This window comes from Bos mutus, chromosome 23 (genome assembly GCF_027580195.1).
Source record: "Bos mutus isolate GX-2022 chromosome 23, NWIPB_WYAK_1.1, whole genome shotgun sequence".
Taxonomy (NCBI): Eukaryota; Metazoa; Chordata; class Mammalia; order Artiodactyla; family Bovidae; genus Bos; species Bos mutus.
In genome coordinates this window covers 40,416,817-40,437,546 of record NC_091639.1, presented here as the reverse complement: position 1 = coordinate 40,437,546, position 20,730 = coordinate 40,416,817, and positions in this window count along the sequence as shown.

The window sequence follows — 20,730 nt, the reverse complement described above, 5'->3', positions numbered from 1 at the left end:
GCAGCTCGTGGGATCCCTAGCTGCTCCATGTGTGATCTGCTTTAGTTGCGGCATGTGGGATCTACTTCCCTGACCAGGGATTAAACCTGGGTCGCCTGCATTGGGAGTGCAGACTCTTAGCCATTGGACCGCCAGGGAAGTCCCCTAGTAGCTGTTGTTATGTTCCTCCTAGGTCATTCTCCTTAGTTTTTTTTTTTTTAAATTGGAATATAGTTGATTTATAATGTGTTAGTTTCAGGTGTACAGCAAAGCGAACCAGTTATACACACAGCGGGCGTTTCTCTTGTTGCGGAGCGTGGCTCTCTGTGCCCAGGCTTTCGTAGCTGTGGCTTGAAAGCTCTAGAGCGTGGGCTTCAGTAGTTGCGGTGCGTGGACTTAGTCGCTCCCCAGCAAGTGGAATCTTCCCAGAGCAGGGATTGAACCCACGTTCCCTGCCTTGGCAGGCAGATTCTTAACCACTAGACTACCAGGGAAGCCCCATAGCCATTGCTTTTTAGATTCTGTTCCCATATAGGCCATTTTAGACTATCGAGGAGAGTTCCCTGTGCCGTACAGTAGGTCCCTATTAGTTCTCTATTTCATACGTAGCAGGTCACTCTCCTTGTGATGGGGTAAAAATGATCAGGGAGAGGCTGGGCACAGAGATGTGTTCTCACTCCCTTCCCCACCCCCATCCCCAAAAGAGTCCTGTAATTACGGGTCCACTTTCTCCTCCCTGCCTTCCCTTCCTGAAGAAGGAGTGATTCTTCCCCATGGGAAAGTAGCTGCTGAGTTGAGCTAGATGTGGAAGAGGAGCGTTTTTTCTTTTCTTTTCTTTTCTTTTTTTTGGTGGCAGATGGAGATTGAGTAGCTTCGGGGCATGAAGAAAGAGAAGAGAGGAAAAGGGGGTTTAACGAGTGTGGCTTTGAACTATGTACCTGACTCCCTTTAAATCCTCCGAGAGGTGTGACCAAAGAATGAAATTGCTTGTTAATTACATTGGCTGTTGGGCTGTGTTTCTGGTGCCGTTCTGGGACTGGATCATGTGTGGCCACATTTTATTAGGGTTCCACCCTTGCTAATGAAGACCTTGGGCACGAGCACTTCAGCCTCCAACACCCTGGGGACTTGGCTCCTTGACAGCCCTGCCACCCACCCCCAAGACCACACCCCAGTCCCTGTCATCACCTGAAACTGCTCTACCTCTGAAATTGCACTTCAGACGCCCCAGTCTCTAGTGACAGTCTCCTCCCCGACCCCTGCCCACTCTCCTCCCCCACACCTCTCCTCTGACCCCGTTGGGGCTTCTAGCCCATTGATCCCTGTTGGTCTTCTTTTTTTCTGTTGGTAACAACACTCACTTACTCCTTGGAAGAAACTTGGTTTTTTTCTCCCATATGGATATGATGCGAATGAGGCTGACTATACCCTCAATTTTATTTCAGACCCTTGGCCACAGCATTGGGTCAGGGGTGAGCCTGGGAGAGCCAACCTCAGGGGACACTTTTTTTCTGCTCCTGTGGCTCACCTGGTAGGACTTAGCCAGGGCTGTCCTGGGGTCAAGAGCCTGCAGGATAATGAGAAAAGCTGAGCAGAGACGGGAGGTTCCTAATAGTCTTGTTGGAGTATCTGAAACTAGCCATTCCTGAAACTACCCTGGGCTTTTCGGCTATGTGAGTCAATGTCTGAGATCCATGAGTCAGGATTGGACTGTATCACCTGAAACAGACCTGGCCATTACAGGGCTGCTCCACTGAGGCTCTAGACGAGGGATACCGAGATGTGGTTGCTCATCAGAATCACATGGGTAAGGGGGTACTTTCCTGGCAGTCCAGTGATCAAGACTCTGCTTCCACCACAGGGGTCGTGGGTTTCACCCCTAGTCAGGGAACTAAGACCTTGCATGTCAGCATGGTGCAGCCAAAGAACAAAACAAAAGAATCACATGGGAAGATTTTTTTTTTTCCTTAAAACCTTTATAGATACAGAAAAAAGACTAAAACATAAATATACAAGTGAATGTATTATTACAAGACCGACTCCCATGTAACCTCGTTAAGGTCTAGAAAGATAACAGCAGGGACTTCCCTGACGGTCCAGTGGTTAAGATGCTGTGCTTCCAGTGCAGGGGCCGCAGGTTCAATCCCTGATCAGGGAACTCGGACAGCGAGGCCCAAAAACAAAGCAGAACACTGTCAGACTCAAAGCCTCAGCCCCTCCTGCCCCTCATGGAACCACTGCCCTGATCGGGTCCTCGCATCCTTCCATCTTTTTCAGCCTGAGGATGCCTTCCTAAACACCATGGGGGCAGTTCTGCCTGTTTTAGAGTGTTGTACAAATGGAATTACTTATTAATCTTAATGAAACCAAATTTGTCAGGCTTTTCATGTAAGGTTGGTGCTTTTGTGACAGGAAATGTAATCTGTCACTACCCTGAGGCTTTCATCCTCAACCTTTTCTTTCACCTTCTATCATCTCGTGTAATCTTTAGTGTTCTGCCCTCCATGTGATGACAGCCCATCCGAGATTATTTGTTTATGGTGTGTGGCAAGGATCAAGTTTCACTTTCTCCCCATGTGAACACTCAATCCGTTTATTGAAAAAGCTCGTCTTTGCCTGCGCTCTTATTGCCACATAGACCGTAACTCCTGTCCTCCTCTGTGTCCCTCTCCAGTCTTCTTCAGTCTGTCTATACTGACCCAAGTATCACCCTCTCCTAATCACTGTATTTTATCAAGTTTTGCTATCCAGTTGAGTGATATTCCCATGTTGGGCTGTTTTGTTTTTTCATTTACATACATATTTTAGAATCAACCTGTCACATTCTACCAAAAAAATCACCCATGAAGATTTTGATTTGATTGCATTGCATTCATATCTCCTAATCCTTTTTAAAAAGAAAATGTACACATATTAAAAAGAGATTTAAGATGGGGAAGACCTAACAAAATTTGTGTTTTTTTCCAGCTTATTGAGATATAATTGACATACAACACTGTGTATGTTAAAAGTATACAATGTGATGATTTGATACATTTATAAATTGCAAAATGATTGCTACCATAGCGTTAGCTAACATTCCATCCTGTCTCATAATTACCATTTCTTTTGTGTGGTAAGGACAGTTAAGATCTTCTCTCTTAGCAATTTCAAGTATGTAATAGAGTATTATTAGCTATAATCACCATGTTGTATTTTATACCCCCAGAACTTATTAATCTTATGACTGGAAGTTTGTATCCTGGAAGTTTGCCTTCCAATCTTTGAATGTGGTATATATGTGTGTGTGTGTGTACATGTGTACTCATATGTATATGTATGCATACACTTATTCAGTTAATTAAAATTTTTTCTCTTTGAATTTATTTCTTGATAATTGTTGGGGGCTTCCTTGATGGCTCAGTGGTAAAGAAGCCCCCTGCTGATGCAGGAAATGGGGTTCAGTCCCTGGGTTTGGAAGATCCCCCGGAGAAGGAAACGGCAACCCACTCCAGTGTTCTTGCCTGGGAAATCCCATGGACAGAAAAGCCTGGCAGGCTGCAGTCCATGGGGTTGCAAAAGAGTCAGACACAACTTAGTGACTAAAACAGCAATAACAACAGATAATGGCTATATTTTCTAGTGCTTTAAGAAATTATCTATTTTTGGCTGCGCTGGGGTCTTAGTTGCTGCACATGGACTTTCTCCAGCTGCAGGGAGCAGGGCCGTCTCATTGCGGCGGCTCCCCTTGCTGTGGAGCACAGGCACTTGGGCTTAGTTGCCCCAAGGCATGTAGAGTCTTCCCGGAGCAGGGGTTGAGCACGTGTTCCCTGCATTGGCAGGCAGATTCTTTACCACAGGATTACCAGGGAAGTCCTTAGTGCTGTTTTTTAAAAACATCTGTTTACTTGGCTGCGTTGGGTCTTAGTTGCAGCACGTGGGGTCTTTGTTGCATCATCTTTCACTGCAACACATGGAGCGTCTAGTCATGGCACACAGGCTTAGCTGTCTTGTGGCATGTGGGATCTTAATTCCCTGACCAGGGGTCAAACTCACGTCCCCTGCATTGCAAGGCGGATTCTTAACCATTGGACCACAAACGAAGTCCCTTTTGGAAGTCCCTTTTAGCTGCTTGCTGCTGCTACTGCTGCTAAGTCGCTTCAGTCGTGTCCGACTCTGTGCGACCCCATAGACGGCAGCCCACCAGGCTCCTCTGTCCATGGGATTCTCCAGGCAAGAACACAGTGTCTTATTTAAAATCCAGATCCTGTGGCTCAGCCTCTGAAGAGTCTGAGTGAGTAGTTTTGGGTGAGCGAGCCCATGTACACTGTTAAACCATCTGAATTTCTTTTTTTTTCTTTTAATTTGGCTATGGTGAGAGGTGGTGGTTCTAACTCATTGTCTCCCTGGTGGGATCCCAGTGAGTCAGCAACACTTATTAAGTACATTCTTCCCTCACCAAATTGAAATCCTGCATTGTCACATTTTAAATCAAATCTATTTTGGTATCTGTTCGTGTGCTCTTGTGTTACGCTGGATTTTTCATCATTGTCTTGACCAGTCTTGGAAAAGTCTTAATAGGAATCAGAGTTCTGGAAAAGCCCATCTTCCCCATGTCCTTAGCCAGACTTGAAGATAGTGAGCATCCCATATTACTGGATACACCTGGCAAGACATGTACAATCCCAGCATACACAGGATTGCTTCTGCACGGTGTGGTTATATATGCGTCTCTGCATGAGTTTTCTCCCTGACAGCCTTGCCAGCCACCCAGCCCCACTACGGCTCTGCTGCAGACTAATCTCATTACACCCTTCATCCCTGTTTATGGTCTCTGCTCAGCCTCCTCCCTGTATCTAATCCTCGTCTGGCCGGTCTTTCCCTTCTCTTGTCCCATCTCCTGCTCCTTTACTAAAAACCCTTCACGAGCCCGTCCAAATTCAGACATGGGAAGCACCCTGGGATTTGTCTTCTGTGGACAATTCCTTCGTCTCCTAGCTCTTCTGGAATACCGAGTCTCCCTGGGGACACGGCTTTCCCCGCCACTAGCTCAAATGGTGACTGTCTTCTCTCTCTCGCTCCTCTTGCCATGGGGCCAAGAAGAGGTGGGGTCGGCGATCGACTCATTCCACTTCCAGAACGTGACCCTTCCTTCTTCCCTCCGCCCCACAGCTTTAAATCTCATGCTATTTAACCGAACTGGTATTACAGAGCTACTGGCCCTTGGTCACTCCTGATTCCTTGAAGGGAACCTAATTTAGTGAACCTAATTCACTGCACCTTCTCTTAAATACCACTCCAGTCATAATTTTTTTGAAGTCTAATTGACCTACAATACTGTATTAGCTCCTGGTGCACAACTTGGTGACTCAGTATTTCTGTGCATGACACAGGGCTCACCACAATAAGTTCCCATCTGTCACCTGTACAAAGATATTACGTAATTATTGACTCTGTTCCCCACGTGGTACATTTCATCCCTGTGACTCATTTATTTTGAAACTGGAAGTTTCTATGTATTAATTTCCTTCTCCTGTTTCACTCATTCCTCTCCCCTCACCCCTTTGGCAACCATCTGTTCTCTGTATCTCTGACTCTGTTTCTATTTTGTTGTTTGTTCATTTATTTTTTAGGTTCCACATGTAAGTAAAATAATACAGTGTCTTTTTCTGTCTGACTTAGTTCACTTATCATGATACCCTGTAGGTCTATCCATGTTGTTTCAAAAGGCAAGATTTCATGATTTTTTTTTTTTATGGTTGAGTAATACTCTAGTCAAGGCTATGGTTTTTCCAGTGGTCATGTATGGATGTGAGAGTTGGACTGTGAAGAAGGCTGAGCGCCAAAGAATTGGTACTTTTGAACTGTGGTGTTGGAGAAGGCTCTTGAGAGTCCCTTGGACTGCAAGGAGATCCAACCAGTCCATTCTGAAGGAGATCAGTCCTGGGTGTTCTTTGGAAGGACTGATGCTAAAGCTGAAACTCCAGTACTTTGGCCACCTCACGCGAAGAGTTGACTCATTGGAAAAGACTCTGATGCTGGGAGGGATTGGGGGCAGGAGGAGAAGGGGACGACAGAGGATGAAATGGCTGGATGGCATCACCGACTCGATGGACGTGAGTCTGAGTGAACTCCGGGAGTTAGTGATGGACAGGGAGGCCTGGAGTGCTGTGATTCATGGGGTCGAAAAGAGTTGGACACGACTGAGGACTGATCTGAACTGAAGTAATATTCTGTTGTATAGTAGGAGTAGTGTTAGTCACTCAGTTGTGTCTGAGTCTGTGTGACCCCATGGACTGCAGCTCACCAGGATTCTCTGTCCATGGGATTCTCTAGGCAAGAATACTGGAGTTGGTGGCCATTCCCTTCTCCAGGAGATCCTCCCCACCCAGGGATAGAACCTGGGTCTCCTGCATTGCAGACAGATTCTTTACCTTCTGAGCCACCAGGGAAGCCCATATACACAGATATGTATATACTGCATCTTGTTTATCCACTCATCTATCGATGGGCTTCCCAGGTGGCACAGTTGCTAAAGAATCCACCTATAATGCAGGAGACACAAGAGGTGCGGGTTTGATCCCTGGGTCTTGAAGATCTCCTGGAGAATGGCATGGCAATGCAGTCCAGTATTCTTGCCTGGATAAGCCCATGGACAGAGGAGTCTGGCAGGTGATGGTCCATGACGGGCACTTAGGTTTCTTTCATATCTTGGCTTTTGTAAATAATGCTGTAACAAACATGGGGTGCATGTATCTTATCCAATAGGTGGTTCTGTTTTCCTAGAGAAAACACCTAGAAGTGGAATTGCTGGATTGTACGATTGTTCTTTTGTTAATTGTTTTGAGGACCCTTCATACCATTTTCCATAGTGGTTACACCAATTTACATTCTCACCAACAGTACAGGAGGGTTCCCTTTTCTCCACATCCCCACTAACACTTGTTATGTTTTGTCTTTTTGATGATATCCGTTCCAACAGGTGATGTCTCCTTGTGGTTTTGATTTGTATTTCCCCAACAATTAGTGAAGTTCAATGTCTTTTCATGTGCCTGTTGGCCATCTGTACATCTTCCTTGGGAAAAATGTCTATTCAGCCCCTGCCCATTTATTTATTTGGCTGCACCAGGTTTTCGATCTTCTTGCAGCATATGGGGTCTTTAGTTACAGCATGGGAACTCTTAGTTGCAGCACATGGGATCTATTTCCTGACCAGAGATAGAATCTGGGCCTCCTGCTTTGGAAGCGCAGTTGTCTTAGCCACTGGACTACCAGGGAAGTCCCACCCCTGGCCATTTTTCAATGGACTGTTTGTTCCAGCCATAATTCTTTACATGTTCAGTGTTCACATAGATGGTCCTTCTCCTCCCCTGGTCCCTCTGTCCCCTGACTCCTCTCTACCTGTGCCCTTGCCTTCATCTGGCCTCAGCTCTCTGTCGCGGGGTCACACCTGAGGCTCTACTATTACCAAGGACAGGCCCCTCATTTGGGCTTGCTCTTTGCTGGCCCTGCCTGAGATCCAAGCTGTAGGCACCCTCTCTCCATTTAACTCCCCACCCTCCCTGATTCTTCATCTCAGTTGCTTTGGGCACTGCCTTTGCCCATTTTGTAGTTTGCAGTTTTCGTTATTTTCTGGTTTCCTCAGAGATGGTCTTTCTGTTCCTCGGTTCATCAATATGAGATCACACTGGGTTTGTGTGCCCTGGTTATCTGTTGCTGCATAACTTAGTGGTGTAAAACAATAGCTGGTTTATTTGGTCGGGATTTTGTGGGTCGGCAGTTTAGTTGAGCTCAGCTGGGCGATTCTTCTGCTGGTCTCTCCTGGCAGCAGTCATCTGGTGGCTCGGCTGGGGCTGGGTGAACGCCCCAAGACAGTTGGCCTGTAGGTGCTGGCTGTCTGCAGGGCTGTGTGGTCTCTCATTCTCCAGGAGGACCATCCTGGCTCCTTTCCCTGGAAGTCTCAGGGCAGTGAGAGAGTGGACAGTCAGGGCCAGTGCAAGCTGCAAAACTTCTGAGGACTGGTCTCAGAACACCCACAAAATCACCTTTGCCATATTCTGTTGGTCACAGCACATTACAAGCCCAGGTGGCATTTAAGGGGGTGGAGACGTAGGTGTCCACTTGACAGGAGTTGCTGTCAAGTCACACTTTGAAGGGATTTACACACAGAGAGGGGAGGGACTGTCACTATCTTATTTTGCCATCTCTCCCAGTGTGTCAGCTGGTACAGCTGGGAGAGTTACTGAGCAGTTTTCTTGGTTGATTTTTTTTTTTTTAATGTGGACCATTTTTTAAAAGTCTTTATTGAAGTTGTTGTAATATTGCTTCCATTTTTAGCTGCAAGGCATATGAGATCTTAGCCCCCTGACCAGGGATTGAACCTGCACCCCCTAATTTGGAAGATGAAGTCTAAACCACTGGACCACCAGAAAAGTCTCTGCTTGGTTGATTAACTAAAGCCTGGACTCAGTGACTGACTCTGTTCAGTGAAGTTGAGGTGCTAGCACGTCCCTGAAATTATGTAGAAAGAATCCCAACGTGCAGGAGGGAAGAAATGTGTATTTGTCATGTGTGATGGGCACATCCCCGCCTCACTGCATCCCCTGTGAAGTCCCAGAGGACACATCCCTCCGAGGGCACTAGGGATTCTGTACCAGTGTCGCCAGCTCTGTGCTGGCTGCTTCCCATAGGCCAGGAATACCAGGGGGCCCACCCCTGAGATGGGCTCCCATATTTCAATGGGAAAGCCGGAGTCCTGGAGCAGGAGGGGCTACAGGGCAGCGTTTAGTCACCAGAAACATCATGGACATTGGAGAATGGCAATCAGAATGTTTTGATCTGTATGGATTTTGAGGGTGCCCAATTGATCATGGTATCCCTAGGAATAAAATAGATGAACAACCTATAAAATATTTCTTAATCTACAAAGCCAGAACCCTTAGTTCGCACAGTAATGGTCACAGTCCCCACCCAGTCTATGGACCTAAAGCAGTTCATAACCTCAGAGCCCTTTGACTGACTTATGGCTGGGGTCCCTCTGAGATGGGATCTTGCAAGCTCCTGTAAGCATGCAATATATATCTTCCAAGCTTTCCTCCAAGGACCCTGCAGCCATTTACTAGGGTAGCTGTGTCTTGGGTAAAGGGACATTCTCAGCCTCTTTGGAGATCACTAGATACCGGTTTTGAATTGTCATTAATTCCTGGCAACCAAAAAGGCCAGTAAGGCCTTACGGTGGTCAGATGATAAATTGAATTTTGGCTAAAGTCTAAATCACAAAGAGCCAAGCAGAATCACAGACCCATCCTGTGATTGTTTTCCTAGTTCTTGAATGAATACTTGGCCAGTGGTAGAATCCTCATATTAGATCTCAGAACCATGGTAAAAAGGCTATTTTGGCAGGAAGTACCACAAAGAAGAATCTCAGAATTAACCGTCCCTAACCAGGTAGTAGGAGAAGGCAATGGCACCCCACTCCAGTACTCTTGCCTGGAAAATCCCATGGACGGAGGAGCCTGGTAGGCTGCAGTCCATGGGGTCGCTAAGAGTCGAACACGACTGAGCGACTTCACTTTGACTTTTCACTTTCATGTATTAGAGAAGGAAATGGCAACCCACTCCAGTATTCTTGCCTGGAGGATCTCAGGGACGGGGGAGCCTGGTGGGCTGCCATCTATGGAGTCACACAGAGTCGGACACGACTGAAGCGACTTAGCAGCAGCAACCAGGTAGTAAAGTAAAAGCAATTTTGCAACATGGGGAAGCAACATGGATGATGCTACCTTGCACACGCCCATTTATTATCTTACCTGCTTGGCTTGTACAAAAAAAGATGGCTTTAAGAGAACATTTCTGTAATTCATTGTAAACATAATCAGATGGTGATTCCAATTGCACCTGCTGTTCCAGATGCATCATCTTTATTGGAACAAATTATGGCTGCATGTCCCCCTGGTTAGCACTACTGACCTGGCAAATGATGATTTTCTTTGTAACAGCTTGCAAGTGGTACCAAAGGCGGTTTAAATCACTTACCAGGCCCAACAGTATTTGTTTACAGTCTTCTTCAGGGCCAAGTCAACCCTCTAGTTCTCTCATAACCTAGTGTGCAGAGGTTTTCATCATCCCAGTATCTGACAGAACATCAAGGCCTTTACGATGCTCATTTGATAGGACCTGAGGAACAAGGACTTTAGACACCTAAGTAAGGCCCAACCAAGCCAGAGGGTGGGAGACAAAGCCCGTGAAAATGCAGGGACTTGCCATCTCAACAACCTTCCTGGGGATACACAGGGGTTTGGTGCAAGTTGGGTTATTTCCTTAAAGGTGAGTGTGGTGCCTTCTACTGCCTCTGACCGAAGATGAGGCCCAGTGCTTCATGGGTCTCTTTGGATTTCGAAGGTGTTATGGTTTGAATTGCATTTCCCAAGAAGATATGTTGACATTCTAACCCCCTATGTCTCAGAAGGTGACCTCATTTAGAAATAGAGTTTTGGTAGATGTAATCAAGTTAGCATGAGGTCATTAGGGTGGACCCTAATCTAACATGACTGGTGTTCTTGTAAGAAGAGGCCAAGGTCACATGAAGACATGGACACACAGGGAGAAGGCCAGGTTTGGGTGGAGGCAGAGATTATAGTGATGTGTCTACAACCCAAGGAACAGTGAGAACTGCTTGGAACAACCGGAAGCTGAGAGGTGGAACGTCATGTGATAAGTTCTCACCTAGACCCTTTGAGAGAGTATGGCCCCGTGACACCTTGATACCAGACTTCCAGCCTCTAGAACTATGAGAAAATTAATTTCTGTCTTTTTAAAATTTATTTGATTATTTATTTGGCTGCTCCAGGTCTCAGTTGTAGCACACGAGGTCTTCAACCTTTGTTGCAGCGTGTGGGATCAAGATTGCTGACCAGGGAGTGAACTTAGGTCCCTTGCATTGGGAGCGCAGAGTCATAGCCCACTGGACCACCAGGAAGTCCCCTTTCTGCAGTTTTAAGCCAACCTGTTACAGCAGTCCTGGGAAATGAATACAGGGGCGATGCACATCACAGGGAGTGTACAACTCAGATCCATTTACTGAGTTTTGAGCGGGGTCCAGGGAGAGGCAGGCTCTGTAGCAGGCTCAGGCTGTAGTGCAGATGGCTCCATCACTTGGGCCTTTTATGATCCAACCGAGGAAGCCCTGATGGGGAATCATAGCACACACATTTAAGTTTGCTGAGCAATTCCATGCTGTGGTGTGCAGAGAACTGCTTTCCTTCTGATTTAGCTGCATGCTTGCTGGGACCTGGTGGAGACTGAATGTCTGGGGATGGAACATCAAGTGGCTGTTTGTTCTGAGATGCCTATTAGGTACTGGGAGTCATCTGACCCATCAAGTCACAAGAGAGACAACATCTTGAAGTATGGGGTTCGTCTTATAGGATGAACTTTTGGAGAAGCACCCAGAATATACAGACCTGGAAATCAAACGGTGAAAATGTACATGGTTCCTTTCATAAGTACATCTGTCTATAGATGGCTCCTGTTCCTGCAATTCTGAGCTCTGCTGGTTTAAAGGTCATGATACCCAGTAGAGAAATTTCTTCTGCCATGGGATATGACATTGATATCATTGACCTGGAAGCTGAGACCGCTTCCTAGTCAGTTGGGGCTCCTCATGTCACTGAGCCCACAGGTAAAGGAAAGGGTTACTCTACCTGCTGGAATGGCTGAACCTGGTGACTAAGGGCAAAGGGGGCTGCTACTACACAGTGAGGTCAGACATCTAGAATCGGGGATGTGTCCCGGGTGCCTCTTAGTGCTTCACATTCCCAAGTAAAAGTGAATGGAAAACAATAGCAACCAGCAAAAGGCAGGACCACTGAGAACTCATACCCTTCATATTAAATAAAGGGCTACCCCACCACATAAATAATTCAACCAGCTACGGTGCTAGCTGAAGGAAGAAAGAACACAGAATGGGGAATGGAAGAAAGAAGTTACTGTCATCAAGTACAGTCTTGTAGTGAATTACCGAAATGAGAATAGGCTAGCTAGGTACACTTTCTTACTTATTCTACACACACACACACACACACACACACACACAGAGCTAGTTTCCTAGTGCTACCGTAACAAAGGCACAGGGTGAGTGTCTTAAAAACAACAGAAATCTATTCTCTGACAGTTCAGGAGGTGGAGTCTGACATCTGGTGGTTTCTTGGCTTGTAGACACATCACCCTAAGCTCTGCCTCTGAGAACATGCTGTTCTTTCTGGGTCCATATCTTCACATGTCATTTGCCACTTCCTGTAGGAACACCAGTCAGATTGGATTAGGGTCCACCCTAGCGACCTCATCTAGACTTTATTACATCTGCAAAGACTCTATCTCTAAATGAGGTCACATTCTGAGGTACCGTTAGGACATTAACCCATCCTTTTGGGAGACCCAACTCTACCCATAAGACACATACACACATGCGTGTGTGTGAAGTTGCTTCAGTCGTGTCTGACTTTGCCACCCTATGGACCATAGCCCGCCAGGCTCCTCTGTCCATGGGATTCTCTAGGCAAGAATACTGGAGAGGATTGTCATGCCCTCCTCCAGGGGGTCTTCCCGATCCAGGGATGGAACCCACTTCTCTTTCATCTCCTGCGTTGGAGGCGGGTTCTTCATCACTAGGGCCATCTGGGAAGCTCCTGCCCCCCCACCCCACAAACACATATACATATAAAGAAATATATATGTAGCTTTATATTATCAGCATCAATGCAGTCATTAACATCACTTAGCGATGGCTGTACAGACTTAGTGTGTCCCCTTTTGGGGCAAGGCTGAGAATATCTTCATTTATTTGAAGGATAGTGGGATCTAGCTTGTTAGGCAGAAGCGTCCATTTGTTTTGCTGGAATATGAAAGTTCAAATATAGGTGGCAGGGTGGAATTGGATGCTGAGGAGCCAGGGGGTGGCTTGGGTGGATTGTTACTGTCTTTCCGCTCCTAATCGACCCTTCTGTGTTCTGCTCTGATGTGCTGAAGCTGGAACTCGGCGGCATTTCCATGGCTAGATAGCGTCCTGCGAGCTTCTGCCAGCAGAGGGCGATAGAGGGAAGACCGGGCGGCCGGAGCTGAGACGTGCCCGGCTGCTTCTGGGCTTGAGCAGTATTTCACCAGCAGTGGGCGCAAATCACCCCGGGGCAGCAAAGGTTGGCTTCCGCCTCCAGCTTGATTCGGGGGTCCAGGCTTCAGCCTCCCCGCAGTCTCTTGATACACTCACATGATGACACAGCATCTCTCCTTGGGGGTGGAGCCCAGTACCATCCCTTCCTCGGAGCAGTTGGGATGGTAGCAGCCACTGGATCCCACCTCTTTTCCAAGGTCCAGAACTCACCTCCAAGCTGCTGCTGCTGCTAAGTCACTTCAGTCGTGTCCGACTCTGTGCGACCCCATAGAGAGCAGCCCACCAGGCTCCGCCGTCCCTGGAAGCCTCCCTTTTAGCGTCTTTTCATCATTCCCCCAGCGCTTCAGGTGGGAGTTGCTTCTTGGCTTAGCGTATATCTTGGTCCGAACTCAGCGTCCTACTTTTGTTTTTTGAGTCCTCCAGCCCCTGTTTAATCAATGTCCTATCTCACATTCTGTTAAAATAACTACTATGAAACCTGTTTTCTTTTATTTATTTATTTGGCGGTTTTAGTCCTTTGTTGCAGCATGCAGGATTTAGTTCCCTGACCAGGGATTGAACCCAAGGCCTCTGCATTGGGAGCGTGGAGTCTTAGCCATTGGATCACCAGAGAAATCTCCGGAACCTCTTTTGTGACTGGACCCTGACTGATACAGATGATTTCCAGATAAGCAGGAACACATCAACTTTATTAAAATCAGAAGTCAAAGACCCTGTTTTATAAATTTTTGCATATCCATAAGGTCTGTCTAGTCAAGGCTATGGTTTTTCCAGTGGTCATGTATGGATGTGAGAGTTGGACTGTGAAGAAGGCTGAGCGCCAAAGAATTGGTACTTTTGAACTGTGGTGTTGGAGAAGGCTCTTGAGAGTCCCTTGGACTGCAAGGAGATCCAACCAGTCCATTCTGAAGGAGATCAGCCCTGGGATTTCTTAGGAGGGAATGATGCTGAAGCTGAAACTCCAGTACTCTGGCCGCCTCATGTGAAGAGTTGACTCACTGGAAAAGACTCTGATGCTGGGAGGGATTGGGGCAGGAGGAGAAGGGGACGACAGAGGATGAGATGGCTGGATGGCATCACTGACTCGATGGACCTGAGTCTGAGTGAACTCTGGGAGTTGGTGATGGACAGGGAGGTCTGGCGTGCTGTGATTCATGGGATTGCAAAGAGTCAGACACGACTGAGCGACTGAACTGAACTGAAGACTGAATGCTGGTTGGATGGTATCACCGATTCAATGGACATGGGTTTGAATGGACTCCAGGAGCTGGTGATGGACAGGGAGGCCTGGCATGCTGCGGTTCATGGGGTCGAAAAGAGTCAGATGCAACTGAGCGACTGAACTGAACTGAACTAAAGACTGAATGCTGACTTATATAAATATTCAGTAAAGGGTTGAGTCATGTGTATTGAATGAATCAATGTGCCCATGAAAGATATCCATATCCTAATCCATGGAGCCTGGGGGGTGGGGGTGGGGGTGAGGGTGGGAGGATCTTTGCAGATGTGATTAAGAGTGTTGAGATGAGGTAACTATCCTACATTATCCAAGTGGTCCCTGAAAGCACACACATGTAATATTCTTACAAGAGGTATGCAGAGGAAGTTTCATAGAGAAAACGGTTATGTGAAGATGGAGCAAAGGGAGATTTTAAGATGCTGGCCTGAAAGACGAGGGTGATGTGGCTATAAGCCCAAGGGCTGCTGGCAGCCAGCCACTGGACGCAGCATGGAGTAGATTCTCCTCTAGGGCTTCTGGAAGTGTGAGGGAGTAAATTTCTATTGTTTTAAGCCATCAAGTTTGTGTAACTTGTTACAGCAGCCACAGGATAGTAATACATAAATACTGGATTCGATTAACTTGACATGGGAGGGACCTCCCTGGTGGTCCAGAGACGAAGACTATGAGCTCCCAATACCAGGGGCCCAGGTTCAATCCCTGGTCAGGGAACTAGATCCCACATGCTGCAATGGAAAGATTCTGCATGCTGCAACAGAAAGATCCTGCATGCTGCAACAGAGATGGAAGATTTCATGTGCTGCAACTAAGACCTGGTGCAGCCAGATAAAAAAAATAAGTATTAAAAAATTGACTTGGGAGATGGCTTTCCTAAGGAAATTAGTTCTTCTGGTGTCACTTCCACATGGCTTAACCGGCTGGGTCAGTGTCTTGACTGCTTGGGTCCACCGTTGTTGGGGGGGGGGTCCCTTATTTTCAACTCTCTGATTTATTTCACCTACCCACTACCAGGAGATCCAACCAGTCCATTCTGAAGGAGATCAGCCCTGGGATTTCTTTGGAAGGAATGATGCTAAAGCTGAAACTCCAGTACTTTGGCCACCTCATGTGAAGAGTTGACTCACTGGAAAAGACTCTGATGCTGGGAGGGATTGGGGGCAGGAGGAGAAGGGGATGACAGAGGATGAGATGGCTGGATGGCATCACTGACTCGATGGACATGAGTCTCAGTGAACTCCGGGAGTTGGTGATGGACAGGGAGGCCTGGCATGCTGCAATTCATGGGGTCGCAAACAGTCGGACACGACTGAGTGACTGAACTGAACTGAACTGATACTCCTCATTTTCTGGGGATAGAGTGCCCTGCCGATTTCAGTGGAGGGCGAAAGAAGTTTGACTTATAAGAATACATATTTGGTCTTCTTCCTGCTTCTGGCACAGAGCCCCTAAAATCCTTGGAATTTCCTAAGCGATAAGAGCAATGGGAGCTTTTTTTTTTTTGGTCATAACATTTGGTCTTTTGTCTTTGGTTCGTGAAACAGCTTCAGAGCCATAAAGGCAAAAAGAGTGTTTTGGTATTTATTCATGACAAACTTCTTTCAATCACAGCTGCTTTGTGTTAATGAGGTGGCTTTTGGAAAGCCCCAAAGGATGGGGGCTGGTTGCCAGGGGAACCAACCACTGATTAGAGGGCTGGAGCTTTCAGCCCCACCTCCTTGACTTCTGGGGAGGGGAGAGGAGATTGAGTTCAGTCATCAACGGCCAATGACCCAATCAGTCATGCCTACATAATGTAGCTTCCTTAAAACCCCCAGAAGGACAGGGTTCAGAGACTTTCCGAGTTGCTGCTGGAAGAGTGGCCTGCTCTGAGTGGGCATGGAAACTCCACCCTCCTTCCCACATTCCTTACCCTCTGCATCTCTCCCATCTGGCTGTTCCTGACTTATATCTTTTGTATAACACACTGATAATCTAGTAAGTAAATGTTTTCCCAAGTTCTGTGAGCCACTCTAGGAAATTAATTGAAACTGAGGAGGCAAATTTGTAGTTCATTGGTCAGAAATGCAAGTACCGGGGACTTCCCTGATGATCCAATGGTTTAAGAATCTGCCCTGCAATGCAGGGGACTCAGGTTTGATCCCTGGTGGGGGAATTAAGCTCCCACATGCTCTGGAGCAGCTATGCCTGTGCACTGCAACCAGGGAATCCGTGTGCTACAACTGGAGAGTCTGTGCATCACAACGAAAGATCCTGCATGATGCAGCGAAGGTCTCTTATGCTACAACTGTGACCTCTCATGCTACAACTAAGACGCGATGCAGCCAAATAAGGAGGTAAATAAATACTTTTTTAAAAAAGAAATGCAAGTAACAACCTGGACTTTTTTTTTTTAATTTTTGGCCACACCCTGTGACATGCTCCCCCAACCAGGAATCAGACCTGCTCCCCCACATCGAAAGGCGGAGTCTTAAGTCTTAACCACTGGACCACCAGGGAAGTCCCCAGTCTGGACTTTTGATTGGCATCTGAACTGGGAGTAGGGGTGTCTTGTGGACTGAGTCCTTAACCTGTGGGATCAGACGTGATCTCCAGGTAGTGTCAAGATTGAGTTAAACTGTGGGACACCTAGCTGATAGCACAGAGCTGCTTGAACGTGTGAAAAACAACCAAGCACACACAGACCTGGTGTCAGAAGCAATTTTGTAGTAGTGTGAGGACAAGAATCCCTTGTACTATTTTTTAGATCCTTGTATTCTTTTAAAGAAATGGAGTAGCCATAATAGTCAACAAAAGACTCCAAAATGCAGTACTTGGATGCAATTTCAAAAATGACAGAATGATCTCTGTCATTTCCAAGGCAAACCATTCAATATTACAGTGATCCAAGTCTATGCCCTGACCAGTAACGCTGAAGAAGCTGAAGTTAAACAGTTCTATGAAGACCTACAAGACCTTCTAGAACTAACACCCAAAAAAGATGTCCTCTTCATTATAGGGGACTGGAATGCAAAAGTAGGAAGTCAAGAGCTGCCTGGAGTAACAGGCAAATTTGGCTTTGGAGTACAAAACAAAGAAGGTCAAAGGCTAACAGTTTTGCCAAGAGAACACGCTGGTCATAGCAAACACCCTCTTCCAACAACACAAGAGAAGACTCTACACATGGAGTAGATAGTCAACACCGAAATCAGATTGATTATATTCTTTGCAGCCAAAGATGGAGAAGCTCTATATAGTCATCAAAAACAAGACTGGGAGCTGACTGTGGCTCAGATCATGAACTCCTTATTGCCAGAGTGAAGTTGCTCAGTCGTGTCCGACTTTTTGCGACCTTGTGGACGGTAGCCCACCAGGCTCCTCCATCCATGGGATTCTCCAGGCAAGAGTACTGGAGTGGGTTGCCATTTCCTTTTCCAGGGGATCTTCCCAACCCAGAGATCGAACCCAGGTCTCCCGCATTGTAGGCAGATGCTTTTAACCTCTGAGCCACCAGGCCAAATTCAGACTTAAATTGAAGAAAGTAGGGAAAACCACCAGACCATTCAGGTATGACCTAAACAAATCCCTTACAGTGGAAGTGACAAATAGATTCAGGGGATTAGATCTGATAGACAGAGTGCCTAAAGAACTATGGATGGAGGTTCATGACATTGTGCAGGAGGCAGTGATCAAGACCGTTCCCAAGAAAAAGAAACGCAAAAAGGCAAAATGGTTGTTTGGGAGGACTTACAAATAGCTGAGAAAAGAAGAGAAGCTAAACACAAAGGCAAAAAGGAAAGATATACCCATTTGAATGCAGAGTTCCAAAGAATAGCAAGGAGAGATAAGAAAGCCTGCCTCAGTGATTAATGCAAAGAAATAGAGGAAAACAATAGAATGGGAAAGACTAGAGACCTCTTCAAGAAAATTAGAGATACGAAGGAAACATTCCATGCAAAGATGAGCATAATAAAGGACAGAAATGGTCAGGACCTAACAGAAGCAGAAGATAGTAAGAAAAGGTAGCAACAATACACAGAAGAACTATACAGAAAAGATCTTCATGACCCAGATGACCACAATGGTGTGATCATTCACCTAGAGCCAGATATCCTAGAATGAGAAGTCAAGTGGGCCTTAGGAAGCATCACTACGAACAAAGCTAGTGGAGGTGATAGAATTCTAGCTGGGCTATTTCAAATCCTAAAAGATGATGTTTGTTTCTGGGTTTTCAGTTTTGTTTTTCTCTCTATGTCTATCTTTATGTTAGTAACACACAGTCTTGGTTACTGTTGCTTTGATTAATAGTAAGTTTTGAAACCAGAAATATGTCCTCCAACTTTGTTCTTTTTCATAATTATTATGGCTAGGCAGAATCCTTTGCAATTCCTTATGAACTTTAGGATCAGCTCATCCATTTTCATAAAAAAGGCAGTTGGAATTTTGACAGGAATTGCATTGAATTTTATAGACAAATTTGGGGAGTATTGACCTCTTAACAATAGTAAGTCTTCCACTGAACACAGGATGTCTTTCCATTTATTTAGGTCTTTAATTTTTTTTTCAGTGATGTTTTGTAGGTTTTAGCATACGAGTCTGGCACTTCTTTTGTTAAATTTACTCCTAAGTATTTTATCCTTTTTGATGCTTTTGTGAACAGAATTGTTTTCTTAATTTCCGTTTCATTTTTGGACTGTTGATTGTTAAGTGTAAGAGATACAGATGATTTTTGCATATTGACTGCGACTTTGCTGAACTTGCTTATTAGGTCTACTAGATTTTTGGTGGCAGATGCCTGATCCTTGATAGATATGGCTGCTCACGGAGTAGACCACACTTCCAGCGTTCCCTGCAGCTTGGTATGACCCAAGGATTAAGTTCTGGCCACTGACTGTGAATGCAAGTGATGTGTGCAACTCCAAGTTGTGCGGGCAGCTTCTCCTTTCCTACTCCCTTTTGACTGGAATGAACTCAGCCATCATGGCCTGTCTTCAATGATCTGACAGCTGTTTTTATATTGGGTTGGCCAGAAAGTTCATTCGGGCTTTTCATAACACCTTGCAGAAAAACCTGAATGGACTTTTTGGCCAACCCAATAGATAGTTTTATGGAACATAGGCACCCCCATTCACTTGTGTCTTTCTATGGCTGCTTTCATGCTATAATGGCAGTGTTTATTGCATAAAGACCCTAAGGCCTGCATGGCCTAAAATACTAACTGGCCTGTTACTGAGAAAAGTCTGCTGATGCTTGGCTTAGAGGACCTCTCTATGGTAGGATTTTATGGTCCCATCTTTCTGGAATTGGACTTGAAGTTACTGGTATTTGAAGCATTGCTGTTTGATTTTTGTTGTTGTTTAGTCGTTAAGTCGTGTCTGATTTTATTACGACCCTGTGAACTGTAGCCTGCCAGGCTCCTCTGTCCATGGAATTTTCCAGGCAAGAATACTGGAGTGGGTTGCCATTTCCTTCTCCAAGGGATCTTTCCAAGCCAGGGATCAAATCCACATCTTCTGCTTGGCTGGCAGATTCTTTACCACTGAGCCACCAGGGAATCCTGTCTTTGATTTTACTTATGTGAATTTCTGTCACAGGCTGGCAGCTTGGTTCTTCTCTCCATCACGAGCTCTCCTGGTAGCAAGAGGAGCTCATGAATTGTCATTATTTTTCTGATCCCGAAGAGGAATTTGGGTTTTATTAGACTGATCACTCCTCTCTCCTCCTCTCTCCTTCCTAAAATTTGCCTTCCTGTTCTTGAATTCTGTGCTTAGAAGTGTTTTTGCTTCCTCTTCAGCTAAGAGCTTCGGCTCTCCTCCCATTTATTCTCTTTCTTTTTGACAATAGTAAGGGTTTTTTGGGTGGGGGTGGGGGTGGGGTGGTGACCAGGAATTGAACCTGGGCTCAGGGCAGGGAAAGTACCAAGTCCTAATCACTCGGAAGTGAAAGTCGCTGTCGTGTCCGACTCTTTGTGACCCCGTGGACTATTCAGTCCATGGAATTCTCCAGGCCAGAATACTGGAGTGGGTAGTCTTTCCCTTCTCCAGGGGATCTTCCCGACCCAGAAACTGAACCAGAGTTTCCTGAATTGCAGGCGGATTCTTTGCCAACTGAGCTATCAGGGAAGCCCTCCTAATCACTGGACCGCCAGAGAATTCCCCCATTCATCCTTTTTCAAGCCAGCTTCTCCTCTGAGCTCCTTTCTCTGCTGATGCAGTACTTAAAGGTTTGCTCTCTGCCTCAAGGTTCTGCATTTCTCCCCCACCATCTCTGTGACAGGATGTAGCTATTATCAGGCTTATATCTCATTACCCATTTGATTAGAAATGGTCTCTTTTTCAAAAGTGCAGGATATTTTTTTTTAATTGAGTATACTTTACATGCAAAAAAA